The following is a 14,481-nucleotide window of genomic DNA, read 5'->3' as shown; positions in this document are numbered from 1 at the left end:
AAAGCTGCAAAATTAATATTGATATTCTAGGAGGAAAGGTCAGGCTTTCCTGTCCTGTCCTTCCTTTGGGGAGGGGAGGGAGAAGAATGTAGAAGTTTCTGGCTTGCAAGAACAATGGGTCAGCCATATACAGCTGGCATATTTAATAAATCTCCTTTAAATTTTATTTATTTATTTATTTATATTTTTTACAGAAACAGAGTGAGTCAGAGAGGGATAGACAGGGAAAGTCAGACAGGAACAGAGAGAGATGAGAAGCATCAATCATTAGTTTTTCATTGCGCGTTGCAACACCTTAGTCGTTCATTGATTGCCCTCTCATATGTGCCTTGACCGCGGGCCTTCAGCAGACCGAGTAACCCCTTGCTGGAGCCAGCGATCTTGAGTTCAAGCTGGTGGGCTTTTGCTCAAACCAGATGAGCCCATGCTCAAGCTGGCGACCTCTGGGTCTCGAACCTGGGTTCTCTGCATCCCAGTCCGACGCTCTATCCACTGCGCCACTGCCTGGTCAGGCAATCTCCTTTAATAAAACCCTTCAAAACTCATCTGGACTTGTTGTCTCTACATAAATCCGTAGAAGTGAGGTACTTTTCAGCATCTGGGGTATGGTAATGTATAACACACTTTCATGAGGAATCCCATTATGCCTCAGATAAGTGACTTTGTATCAGAGACTTCCTTGTTTCTATATTGGATTAAAGGTTTTGATTCCTACACTATAAAATGGGGCAGAGAAGCCCATGCTGGAGAAGAGCAGAGAAAGGCCACGTGGAAGAGAGGAGAAGCAGCCGGGATGGCGGAATGCTGAAGGAGAAGCCAGTTTGTGCAGAGTTTGTGCAGAGAGAAGGAGATGGGGAACAGAGGTGAATAAGTTTGGTAAGGTAGAAACCTTTGATTCTAAGAAACTCGGATAAGTCAGTGGCTTTGGGATCCCTGAATGGAAAGGGAAATGTTTTCTCACTGTATTTCTTGCCTGCCAAGTGCAAGCTAGGATTAAAGCTAATGGCCCACCAGTTCTTGGCTCCATTGTTTCATTACTGTCTGTCCGAATCTAATGAGAACCTGCGTGGGCCAGGTGGCTGTGATGGTGGCCGTGGCTACTGGCCTTATATGCACTTACAGGAACAGATTCTGTCTCTCTTTCTTCTTTTGTCTCTCAAAATAAATTAATATAAAATTTTAAAAAATAAATATGTCAAACTGGGCAGATGATTTTACTCACCCCAAAATGAATTTGTCTTTAGAGGGTATATTTTTAACTATTAAAGTGAACCAAAAACCAAAAATACATTTAAAAATACACAGAAAGTGTAAAACTTTGACATAACACAAACAACCCTTCCCAAGAATGCCAGAAGAAAACTAAAAACACCTCTCTTAATAGCTGTATGTCTGTGCTGTGTTTAAAAACCAGAGCTGGCCCTGGCCAGTTGCCTCAGTGGTAGAGCGTCGGCCTGGCGTGCAGAAGTCCCGGGTTCGATTCCCAGCCAGGGCACACAGGAGAGGCACCCATCTGCCTCTCCACTCCTCCCCTTCTCCTTCCTCTCTGTCTCTCTCTTCCCCTCCCACAGCCGAGGCTCCATTGGAGCAAAAGATGGACCGGGCACTGTGGATGGCTCTGTGGCCTCTGCCCCAGGTGCTCTGGTCGCGACAGAGCGAAGCCCGGGATGGGCAGAGCATCACCCCCTGGTGGGCGTGCCGGGTGGATCCCGGTGGGGCACATGCAGGAGTCTGTCTGCCTCCCCGTTTCCAGCTTTAAAAAAATACAAAAAAAAACAAAAAAACTTCAGAGCTGACCACTGAGTTTTCTGTTCCTTGATACAACAAAGGGAGTTAAAATCATTTTAAGGAACAAAAATAATCGTTTTAAAATTTTTTTTTTTTTTTTAATTTTTCTGAAGCTAGAAACCGGGAGAGACAGAGTCCCGCATGCGCCTGACCGGGATCCACCTGGCACGCCCACCAGGGGGCGACGCTCTGCACACCAGGGGACGATGCTCTGGGGGCGTCGCTCTGCCGCGACCAGAGCCACTCTAGCGCCTGGGGCAGAGGCCAAGGAGCCATCCCCAGCGCCCGGGCCATCTTTGCTCCAATGGAGCCTCAGCTGCGGGAGGGGAAGAGAGAGAGGAAGGAAAGGACGAGGGGTGGAGAAGCAGATGGGCGCTTCTCCTGTGTGCCCTGGCCGGGAATCGAACCCAGGAATTCTGCACACCAGGCCGATGCTCTACCACTGAGCCAACAGGCCAGGGCCAAAATTCATTTCTTGAGTGAACTTCTGTGTTAGCAGCTTTTCATTGTGTGTTTTCTACTGCTCTTTCAGCTACTTCAGGTGATGCTTCCAATAAAAAAGGAATTATATTGGGCAGAGCGTCGCCCCATGGTGGGCGTGCCAGGTGGATCCCGGTCGGGCGCATGCGGGAGTCTGTCTGACTGTCTCTCCCTGTTTCCAGCTTCAGAAAAAAAAAAAAAAAAAAAGGAATTATTGTTTAATTGACATTACAGACTTGATTTTTTGAATATTTTATTATTGTTATTATTCTTTATCTTGGTCTCCTACTCTATGATACATGATCACTATTGACCCCAAGAAAGAATGTAACTGCTAAGAAGAACTCTAGTTAAAGGCCTCAAATCACAACCAGAGACTCGCAGCCATTGTTTAGAGAGATCCTTCATACACACCCCATTTCAAGAAAAAGCCACAGCCTGGGATGCCAGCCTCCTATACTATACCCCTGTCAGCTAAGCCAACCTTTATAAAGGAGTTCCTGGAATTCTATTTTGATCAATGGGACTGAGACTTTCCCCATCCAAACAGAACTGTGTGGCTGTGTCAGGGCTGTGCTATCTGGGTCAATCTGTATGGCTTTGGAGTCTTCCTTTGCATAAAAATTGACCAAAAATAAAATTATTTTTAAAAAAAATTAAAAAGTATCCTGATTTATTGATGTCACCCCATTAAAAAAATAAAATTAGCCCTGGCCGGTTGGCTCAGCGGTAGAGCGTCGGCCTAGCGTGCGGAGGACCCGGGTTCGATTCCCGGCCAGGGCACACAGGAGAAGCGCCCATTTGCTTCTCCACCCCTCCGCCGCGCTTTCCTCTCTGTCTCTCTCTTCCCCTCCCGCAGCCAAGGCTCCATTGGAGCAAAGATGGCCCGGGCGCTGGGGATGGCTCTGTGGCCTCTGCCTCAGGCGCTAGAGTGGCTCTGGTCGCAACATGGCGACGCCCAGGATGGGCAGAGCATCGCCCCCTGGTGGGCAGAGCGTCGCCCCTGGTGGGCGTGCCGGGTGGATCCCGGTCGGGCGCATGCGGGAGTCTGTCTGACTGTCTCTCCCTGTTTCCAGCTTCATAAAAATAAAAAAAAATAAAAAAAACAACAAAAAAACAAAAAAACAAAAAACAAAAATTATTTAAAAAAAAAAAATAGACCAGCCCTGGCCAGTTGGCTCAGCGGTAGAGCCTCGGCCTGGCGTGCGGGGAACCCGGGTTCGATTCCCGGCCAGGGCACATAGGAGAAGCGCCCATTTGCTTCTCCACCCCTCACCCCCCTCTCCTTCCTCTCTCTCTCTTCCCCTCCCACAGCCAAGGCTACATTGGAGCAAAGATGGCCCGGGTGCTGGGGATGGCTCCTTGGCCTCTGCCCCAGGCGCTAGAGTGGCTCTGCTCGCGGCAGAGCGACGCCCCGGAGGGGCAGAGCATCGCCCCCTGGTGGGCAGAGCTTTGCCCCTGGTGGGTGTGCCGGGTGGATCCCCGTCGGGCGCATGTGGGAGTCTGTCTGACTGTCTCTCCCAGTTTCCAGCTTCAGAAAAATACAAAAGAAAAAAAAATAGACCAGTCAGGGACTGGGGGCTGTAATTTCTCTCTATATAAGCAAGTCTCCCCTTTACCTCAGTAGACTGTGTGCTCTCCTCAGTGTTGCCAACTTCAGCTGTAACATCAGAGTGGAAACACTGGAGCCCTGGACGGTTGGCTCAGTGGTGGAGCGTCGGCCTGGCGTGCAGAAGTCCCGGGTTTGATTCCCGGCCGGGGCACACAGGAGAGGAGCCCATCTGCTTCTCCACCCTTTCCCCTCTCCTTCCTCTCTGTCTCTCTCTTCCCCTCCCGCAGCCGAGGCTCTATTGGAGCAGGGATGGCCCAGGCGCTGGGGATGGCTCCTTGGCCTCTGCCCCAGGCACTGGAGTGGCTCTGGTCGCGGCGGGGCGACGCCCCAGAGGGGTAGAGCATCCGCCCTGGTGGGCAGAGCGTCGCCCCCTGGTGGGCGTGCCACGTGGATCCCGGTCGGGCGCATGCGGGAGTCTGACTGTCTCTCCTCGTTTCTAGCTTCGGAAAAGTACAAGGAAAAAAAAACAAAAAATAAACAAAAAAAGAAACACTGGAGCTGCAACACTTGAGCTTTTTCAGTAGACTCTCAAGTCTCATTCTTCGCTAAACCCCAGAATGGGAACTCCTGATATCACTGAGTAGGTGGTAGAGACCCTTAGTCTACATCACCAATAATTGTTTAGTTATACAACTAAGTGCAGAGCTCCCAAGAAAGTTGGGTTTCTCTTTTCCTAAACCGTTTTTTGAAAATTCATTGATGTTTCCTTTGAACAAAGAATTGTTTAACCTTTTTGGATTTGGGGGGGGGGGTTTGTATTTTTCTGAAGTTGGAAACGGGGAGGCAGTCAGACAGACTCCCGCATGTGCCCGACTGGAACCCACCCGGCACGCCCAAAAAGGGGGCATGCTCTGCCCATCTGGGGCGTGGCTCTGTTGCAACCAGAGCCATTCTAGCACCTGAGTCAGAGGCCATGGAGCCATCCTCAGCGCCTGGGCCAACTTTGCTCCAATGGAGCCCCAGCTGCGGGAGTGGAAGAGAGAGACAGAGAGGAAGGAGAGGGGGAGGGGTGGAGAAGCAGATGGATGCTTCTCCTGTGTGCCCTGACCGGAAATTGAACCCTGGACTCCTGCACTCCAGGCCGATACTCTACCACTGAGCCAACCGGCCAAGGCTAACCTTTTTGTTTTGGGGGTTTTTAATTTTTTTTTTATTTTTATTAATTTTTAGAGGAGACAGAGAGAGAGAGAGAGAAGGGGGAGGGAGGAGAAGGAAGCATCAACTCCCATATGCGCCTTGACCAGGCAAGCCCAGGGTTTTGAACCGGCAACCTCAGCATTCCAGGTCGACGCTTTATCCACTGCAGCACCACAGGTCAGGCCTAACCTTTTTGTTTTGTAATACAGAATCACAAGATAGCCTGACCAGGCAGTGACACAGGAGATAGAGCCTCAACCTGGTATGCTGAAGACCCAGGTTCAAAACCCCAAGGTCTCTGGCTTGAGCATGGGCTCATCCAGCTTGAGCATGCAGTCACTGGCTTGAGCATGGGATCATAGACATGACCCCATGGTCGCTGGCTTGAAGCTCAAGGTCACTGGCTTGGGCAAGGGGTTGCTGCCTCAGCTGAAACCCTCTACCTCCTCACCCCCCCCCCATGAAGGCGCATATCAGAAAATAATCAATGAACAACTAAAGTGCTGAAACAACGAGTTGATGCTTCTCATCTGTCTTTCTGTACCTGTCTTTCTCTCTCTGTCTCTCTTGCTAAAAAAAGGGGGGGGGGGAGAATTACAATAAGTTACATAATACAGATAGTTCCCCTGTACACTTCAGCAGTTTCTTCTAATAATTAAATCCCTTTTTTTTTCCTTTTTTTTTTTTTTTTGAATTTTTCTGAAGCTGGAAATGGGGTGAGACAGTCCGACAGACTCCCACATGCGCCCGACTGGGATCCACCCGGACCGCCCACCAGGGGGCGACGCTCTGCCCACTAGGGGGCGATGCTCTGCCCCTCTGGGGCGTTGCTCTGTTGCAACCAGAGCCACTCCAGCGCCTGGGGCAGAGGCCAAGGAGCCATCCCCAGCACCCGGGCCATCTTTGCTCCAATGGAGCCTCGCTGCAGGAAGGGAATAGAGAGACAGAGAGGAAGGAGAGGGGGCGGGGTGGAGAAGCAGATGGGCGCCTCTCCTGTGTGCCCTGGCCGGGAATCGAACCCGGGACTTCTGCACGCCAGGCCGACGCTCTACCACTGAGCCAACTAGCCAGGGCCTAATAATTATATCTCAATCATAGTACATCAAAATCAAAAAACTGAAATTAGTACAATGTGTATAGTTCCATCACTTATCACACGTGTAGATTTGTGTAACTACCACAAAAATCAAGATACATAACTATTCCAGCACCACAAAATCTCTTTTGGGTTACAGGGAAAGAAGGGACAAATGAGTGCAGCACAGAGGATTTGTAGGGCAGTGAAACTATTCTATATGATATTCTAGTGGTGGGTACCTTATACCCACAGAATGTGCAAAACCAGGAGTGAACCCAATGTAAACATGGGACTTTGGGTGATGATATCTCAATGTATGTTCAGCAGTTGTAACAAATGTACCACTCTGATGGAGGATGTTGATAGTGGGGGAGGCTGTGCAGGGTAGGATGTAGAACTCTGTACTTTTGCTCATTTTACTGTGAAGCTAAAACTCCAAAAAATATAGATATATATATTTAGATTTTATTTGTTCAATTTTAGAGGGAAAGAGAGGAGAGAGAGAGAGAGAGAGAGAGAGAGAGAGAGAGCACGAAAGGGAAGAGGAGCAGGAAACATCAGCTCCCATATGTGCCTTGACCAGGCAAACCCAGGTTTCGAACCGGCGACCTCAGAGTTCCAGGTCGATGCTTTATCCACTGCACCACCACAGGTAGGCTGAGTGTAGATATATTTTTAAGAGATTAAATACTTCATATATTTGTGTGTCATCCTTGGTCAGAGGACATACTAATCTCTGCATCATTCCACTTTTTAGTATAAAAGGAATCATTAAAGTACATTTTAAATAGAAGTATTATAAATGTTAAACATGGAAAAATTATAAAAAGATAACCTAACCCTCTATGATCATTGTAAAATGAGGACATATGGGACTTAGAATTTAAAAATAATTAATATACTCAGCCCTGACCATATAGCTCAGTTAGTTAGAGCATCGACCCAGAGCACGGAGATTTCCAGTTCGATCCGTCAGGGCACATACAGGAATAGCTTGATGTTCCTGTCTCTCTCTCACACTCCTTTCTCTCTCACTTAAATCAACAATAATTTTTTTTTAAATCAAAAGATAATATTGGCTATAATGTGGGAATACTGGAATCCTTGTGCCCTATGGGTGAGAATATAAAGTGGTTTTGCCATTAGAGGGAACAGCATGGAAGCACTTCAAATACTTAAAAGTAGAACTACCATAGGAACTACCATATATGATCCAGCAACTCCATTTAAGAGAATTTTTTCCGAAGTCTTGAAATCAGGATTATAAAGAGATATTTTCACTTCGATGTTCACTGTACCATTATTCACAATAGCCTATATGTGGAAACAATCTAAATGTCCATTGACAGATGAACAAATTAAAAAGAATAATAGACAATGAGATATCATTCAGCCTTAGAAGAAGCAAATTCTGCCATTGCTAATCATAAATTATCTAAGGACCTTATGCTAAATAAAATGAGTCAGGCACAGCAGGACAAATATACTTCATGACTCCACTTGTAAGGCATATAAAATAGTGAAAATTACAGAAGTAAAATGTTCTTTGCCATGGTCTGATGAAGGGGGACATTAGGAGTTGCTGTTCAAAGGTATGACACTTCAATTAAACAACACGAAAAGTTCTACAGATGTGTTTTACAACATTATGCTTTCAGTTAATACTATACTCTACACTTAAATACATACAAAGAAGAGGGTACTTGTATTTGTTCTATCACAACGAAAATCAAACTTTAAGGACCCCAACTTAGTGGCAGCAGTTCCCACTGCAATTACTGACCGACACAGAAGTGTGACCACAGCACTCTCAAAGGATTCTGTGGCTGTGCTCACAATTTCTTATTCTCCTGGGGACAGTTATGCCCTTTAGTCCTTCCTGGGGTGAGACTACTGTAAATCTGCTCTAACATTCCAATCTCCCTAAGTCTTTGGATACTTCCCTTTATAAAGAACCCAGAAAGCCCTGGCATTTCAATTTCACTTAGTATAGACCACCTTTTTGTTCCATGTTGCAGCTAACCAACCAAACTCTTAGAGCCCTGTCTGTCCACTCAACCTACACACTGGAGTTTAGAGTCTCTGCTTAGTAGGCCACTTCAATAAAGGCTTCAGAACAACCATTTAGTTTAAAAACAAAATAACTACTGCCAGTGATCCCTACATTTGTTTGAGTCCTTGCTCCTTTGTATCACCATCCACTGCAAATCGAAGCTCAAAAGGATAGTGAAGAAATTGTTTATTTGATTATACTGCCAAGGAAATAACTATACTACATTTAGTTTTTGTGACTGTAAAGGGGCAAGAAGTAATGGGAGATGCTATCTTAGGGTGGTCAGAGAATAACTCTGAGTAGGAACAGAGCCTTACACAGAGGGATGAACTATAAAGACATTTGGCAATGTGGCATGGGAAGAAATTTCCTAGGCTGGCAGCAAGGAAAAAGGCACCGAGGTGGGGACAGGTTTAACACACACCCAGAACAACCCAGTGGTCACCATGTCTAGAGCTGAATGAGGAGTGAATGATCAGACAGGACATAAAGGGGACCAGTAGTAAGGCCCCCAGGAACCAGATGGTCGATATCAGCTTCTTCTGCGAGACAGGAAGCATCAGAGGAACTGACAGGGTCTGACTTACATATAAAAGGACCCCTCCGGCCACTGTGTGAATAGCTGGGATAAAGTCATGGACCAACACTGGCACTAAGTTAGAGTCTAGGTAGGTGCTGTGGGAGCCTGAATAGGGGTTAGCAGTGGAGAGAAAAATGGATCTTGTGCTGGATGTATCCCAGATACAGGTGGCAGGGATTGCTGTTGATATGTGATGTGCTGAGATGATGAAGGAACAAGGTATTAAAGACTGGGGTACGAGGAGGAGAAATTGGGAATCACAAGTTTTACCTGTCGTTTTCAAGGTACCTATTAGATACCCAGTGAAGTGAGAGGAACAATCTGTTAGAGTGTACGCACAGATGGGTTTTTTTAGTTTTTAGTTATTATTTATTGATATTTAGAGAGAGAGAAATATCAATTTGTTGTTCCACTTATTCGTGCATTCATTGGTTGATTCTTGTGTGTGCCCTGACTGAAGATCCAGTCTGCAACCTTGGCATATCAAGATGGCGCTCTAATCAACTGAATCACCCAGTGAGGGCCTGCACATAGATGACTGTTAATGTCAGGGCTGGGTGAGAGGGTGAGGAACTAAGCGCTGTTAACCTAAAAATAAAAGGCCAAAGTGAGAGGCAACAAGCACTTGAGATTTAAAAAAAAAAAAAAAACCTATTTGAGAAGCACTGATTCAGGCTAAAGCCAAAACAGTGTTTGGATTAGCAGGCAAAAGCAATGGGTAAAACAAACAAACAAAAAAAAGCAAGCAATGGGTAATTATGGAAAGGGGAACAACATCAATAGAAGGAAGGCATTTCTATTGGTGAAGATGAGCTAGCATAGTGATGCTATTTCTTTTTTTTTTTTTTTTTTACAGAAACAGAGTCAGAGAGAGGTATAGGGACAGACAGACAGGAACAGAGAGAGATGAGAAGCATCAATCATTAGTTTTTCATTGCGATACCTTAGTTGTTCATTGATTGCTTTCTCATATGTGCCTTGACCATGGGCCTTCAGCAGACCGAGTAACCCCTTGCTCGAGCCAGCAACCTTGGGTCCAAGCTGGTGAGCTTTTGCTCAAACCAGATAAGCCCGCGCTCAAGCTGGTGACCTCGGGGTCTCAAACCTGGGTTCTCGGCATCCCAGTCCGACGCTCTATCCACTGCGCCACCGCCTGGTCAGGCTAGTGATGACTTTCTTTTTTTTTTTTTTTTTTTTTTTTAAAGCTTAGTTTATTTATTTATTCATTTTTATTCATTTTAGAGAGGAGAGGGAGAGACAGAGAGAGAGACAGGAGAGACAGAGAGAAGGGGGGAGGAGCTGGAAGCATCAACTTCCATATGTGCCTTGACCAGGCAAACCCAGGGTTTCGAACCGGCAACCTCAGCATTTCTAGGTCAACGCTTTATCCACTGCGCCACCACAGGTCAGGCCTAGTGATGACTTTCTTAAGAAAGTTGTTAATTTTGAGTCGAGTGATCATCAGTCCTCTAGTTATAACACAAGGCTGCTTTAGGCCCCATGAAAAGGTTACTTTGTCCTGTTTTAACATTCCAGCGACTCGAGGAGTAAGATGCACAAGGCAGCTCCTCTGGGGGGGCAGCTCTGGCTCCAGTTTAAAGTGGCTATGTTTGGGACCTGGCAGGTAGCTCACCTGAATGCAGCAGCATCCCAACAGACGAAGAAGGTTGGGAGCTCGATCCCCAGTCAGGGCACGTATAAGAATCAACCAATGACTGCATAAATAAGTGGAACAAATAAATGTCTGCCTGTCTCAAATCAATTAAGTAAATTAAAAAATTAAAGTGGCTCCACTTATAGTATTCATTGCAGTGTCAAGAAAAAAAAGAAGAGATGCTCTGGGAGTCAGGAGAAGAAAGAGCAAAGGAGACTTGAGATGGTGTGACTGGCGCTGGGCCCTGGCAGTCCCGGAAGCCATGTGCTGGATTAAAGAAGGGAATAAGCAATCCTGTGTAATATTCCTGGAAGTTTAAGGAGAATAACAACTGAAACTTCCACTGAACTTGGCAAAAGAAATATCTGGTGACTGTCCCATGAACAATTTTGCTGGCATGGTGGAATGAAGTGTATTCAAGGGAAAATGAAGGCAAGGAGAGACATAGAGTTTACAGACTCTTTGAATGAATATTGCTACAGTAGCTGAGGGTCAAGGAAGGATTTTATTATGTCCTTCCATTAGTGTAGGGACCAAACCAGAACAGATTTCTAGTTTTATAAACTATTGCTAGGGAAGTCTCCTTATATAAAGGAAGCTCACAAGTTAAAAACCCAAACTCACAACCCAACCATTATTTTGGGTGACCTTGGGTAGGTTATTTAACTTCCCAGTATGTCAGTGTTCCTCATCTGTACAATGAGCAGAAGTTTGTTTTCATCTCACAGATGTATAAACAATTAGGTAATGCCATTTATGCACCATTATTCTACTTTCTGTTTCTATGCTCTGACCTAAGTAAAGTACCTTACATAAGGGGAATCATACAGTATTTGCCTTTTTGTGACTAGTCTATTTCACTTAGTATCCTATGTCTTCAAGGTGCATTTATGTTGTATGTCAGCAGTTCCCTTTTTACTATTATTTTTTATTTTTCTGAAGTGAGAAGCAGGGAGGCAGAGAGAGACTCCCACATGCACCTGACCAACTGGGATCCAACCCACATGCCCACCAGGGGGCGATGCTCTGCACTTCTGGGGCTTTGCTCTGTTGCAACCAGAGGAATTCTAGCACCTGAGGAGGAGGCCATGGAGCCATCCTCAGCGCCTGGGCCATCTTTGCTCCAGTGGAGCCTTGGCTCTGGGAGAGGAAGAGAGAGATAGAGAGGAAGGAGAGGGGGAAGGGTGGAGATGCAGATAGGTTCTTCTCCAGTGTGCCCTGACCGGGTCCCTCCTTTTTTTTTTTAATTCATTTTAGAGAGGGGAGAGAGAGAGAGAGAGAGAGAGAGAGAGAGAGAGAGAGAGAGAGAGAGAGAAATGAAGAACAAGCAGGAAGCATCAACTCCCATATGTGCCTTGACCAGACAAGTGCAGGGTTTTGTACCAGCGAGCTCAGCGTTCCAAGTCGATGCTTTATCCACTGCACCACCGCAGGTCAGGCCCGGGGCCCTCCTTTTTAACACTAAATAATATTCCACTGCCTGTATATACCACTAACCATTCACCTGTTAATGGACATGGATTGATTCCACCTTTTGGCTATTGTTAATAATGCTGCTACGGACCTGATTACTGGTCCCACCTCTTCCTCCAAGTACCATATTGAAATTGATTTCCAAGCGGGGAGTTTGGTCTAAAAATGGAGGTAAAACCACAGCCCGGTTACTCCCCAGCCTGACTCTGACTGTCATCCCTGCCAATGGAAAGAGGGGGGGATGAGAAGGTCTATTATCTGAAGGAACCAAAGCAGTTGAGAAAACTGTTTATCGGTGGCCTGAGGTTTGAAACTACAAATGATAACTTAAGAGAACATTTTGAAAAGTGGGGAACACTCACAAATTATGAGGTGATGAGAAACCAACAAAACACTTTAGTGTTAAGGAAGCAGGTGCAGTGAGGTTGGTGGGCATGTAGTGGAACCAAAGAGCTGTTTGGAGAAAGGATTCTGGAAAGCCTGGTGCCCATCTAACAGATTTTTGTTGGAGGTATTAAAGAAGATACCTTAGAACAGTGGTCCCCAACCCCCAGGCCGCGGACGGGTACCGGTCTGTGGGCCATTTGGTACTGGTCCGCAGAGAAAGAATAAATAACTTACATTATTTCCGTTTTATTTATATTTAAGTCTGAACGATTTTTTTATTTTTTAAAAATGACCAGATTCCCTCTGTTACATCCGTCTAAGACTCACTCTTAACACTTGTCTCAATCACATGATACATTTATCCATTCCACCCTAAAATATCCGGTCCATGAAAATATTTTGACATTAAACTGGTCCGTGGCCCAAAAAAGGTTAGGGACCACTGCCTTAGAATATAATCTGAGAGACTATTTTGAAAGCATGGCAAGACTGAAACCACATAAGTTATGAAGACAGGCAGAGTGGGAAAAAGATTAATTTGCTTTTGTAACATTTGATGATCATGATACAGTTAATAAAATTGTTCAGAAATACTGCACTATTAATAGGTATAATTGTGAAGTGAAAAAGGCCCTTTCTAAAAAAGAAATGCAGTATTCTGGATCACAAAGAGGCCGAGGAGGGGGATCTGGCAATTTTATGGGGCATGGAGGAAACTTTGGAGGTGATGGTAGTAACTTTGGCTGTGGTGGAAACTTTGGTGGCAGCAGAGGTAGTTATGGAGGTGACGGTGGCAACTATGATGGTGGTCCTGCTTATAGTAGTAGAGGATATAGTGCTGGCAGTGGACCAGGATATGGAAACCAAGGTGGTAGATATGGTGATGGTGGTGAAAGATACAATGGTTACAATGAAGAGGGGGAATTCTGGTGGTAACTCTGATGGCAGTGGGAATTTCAATAATTTTGGAAACTATAGTGGTCAAAAGCAATCAAAGGACCCATGAAGGCGGGAGCAGTTTTAGTGGAAGAAGCTCAGGCACTCCCTATGGTCGTGGTCTTGGACCTGGTGATGGAAGTGGTAGATACAGTAGCAGAAGGTTCTAACACCTCTGAAGAAAAGGGCTACAGTTCTCAGCAGGAGAGAAAGCAGGGGGTTGTCAGGAAAGCTGCAGGTTACTTTGAGACAGTTGTCCCAAATGCATTAAAGCAGGGGTCTCAAACTCAACTCAGCATGTGGGCCGCAGAGCAAGATCACAGCCGTTCGGCGGGCCGCACTAGGTCTACAAAAGGCAACTGTTACGCAACACTTTCCTCACTGCAGTTGAAAACAAATAAAAATCAGTACAACAAGCACAATCCGGGCCACGAGTTTGAGACCCCTGCATTAAAGGAACTGTACAAATTTGCCACAGAGGTAATGACCCAAAATCAGAAAGTACTGCAAATTGAACAGGAAAACCTTCTTGTTCAGGATTGTCATCGCCACAGTTGGCAAAAAGTGTAACTATTGATTAATGCAACATAGTATCAATTAGAGGAACATTCCCGAGGTCTTTCATCTGTTGTAGCTTTGTCTTTGTCTTTTCATTACACTAAGTATATTGTCCTGCAAATTGTGGGAGTGATATCAGGAATAAAAAATTAGGGAAAGTTTAACTTTTTAAAAAAAATTAAAAAATAATAATACTGTAATGAACACTGAAGTTTACTGCAAGTATCTCAAGGCCATGGTTTAAATTCTTTGAATATACACCCAGAAATAGAATTACTGGGCCATATGGTGATTCTATCTAATTTTTTAGGAACAGCCATACTGTTTGCCACAGCAGCTGTACCAACATATTGCTGCCAATAGTGTTTAAGTGTTCCAATTTCTCTACATGCACCCAAAACTTTTAAAAATAGTAGCCAACTTAATGACTTTGCTTATAGTTAAGTAATCAGGATAATCACTATTATTATCAAGTGTGATGGGATTTCAATTTAAAATGGAACCAGAGAATATAAAATGAAGACTTTCACACATCTGCTCTCACAAAAATGAAGAACTGAGTAAGTGATTTCTCACAATTGTGTTAAATTACACAGACTGAAAGTTATTTCCTATCAATGCACATCCATCAAAAAGCTCTGGGGGGGCCTGACCTGTGGTGGCCCAGTGGATAAAACATCGACCTGGAAATGCTGAGGTCGCCGGTTCAAAACCCTGGGCTTGCCTGGTCAAGGCACATATGGGA

The 14,481-nt window shown here is 45.3% G+C and overlaps 1 protein-coding gene and 2 pseudogenes across 1 annotated transcript in view; 1 reads left to right on the top strand and 2 right to left on the bottom strand.

Annotated features, from left to right (window-relative positions):
- Positions 1 to 14,330, top strand: part of LOC136306530 (heterogeneous nuclear ribonucleoprotein A3-like) — a 28,824-nt pseudogene extending 14,494 nt beyond the window's left edge.
- The window catches only part of UGGT1 (UDP-glucose glycoprotein glucosyltransferase 1), a 274,935-nt gene that overhangs the window by 258,979 nt on the left and 1,475 nt on the right, over positions 1 to 14,481 (bottom strand). The gene's annotated exons all lie outside the window — the stretch shown is intronic.
- LOC136307167 (U6 spliceosomal RNA) lies at positions 6,772 to 6,869 on the bottom strand (annotated as a pseudogene).

This window comes from Saccopteryx bilineata, chromosome 5 (assembly GCF_036850765.1).
Source record: "Saccopteryx bilineata isolate mSacBil1 chromosome 5, mSacBil1_pri_phased_curated, whole genome shotgun sequence".
NCBI classification, from domain to species: Eukaryota; Metazoa; Chordata; class Mammalia; order Chiroptera; family Emballonuridae; genus Saccopteryx; species Saccopteryx bilineata.
The sequence above is the reverse complement of the archived record's forward strand: the minus strand, read 5'-3'. Positions and strand labels throughout refer to the sequence as shown.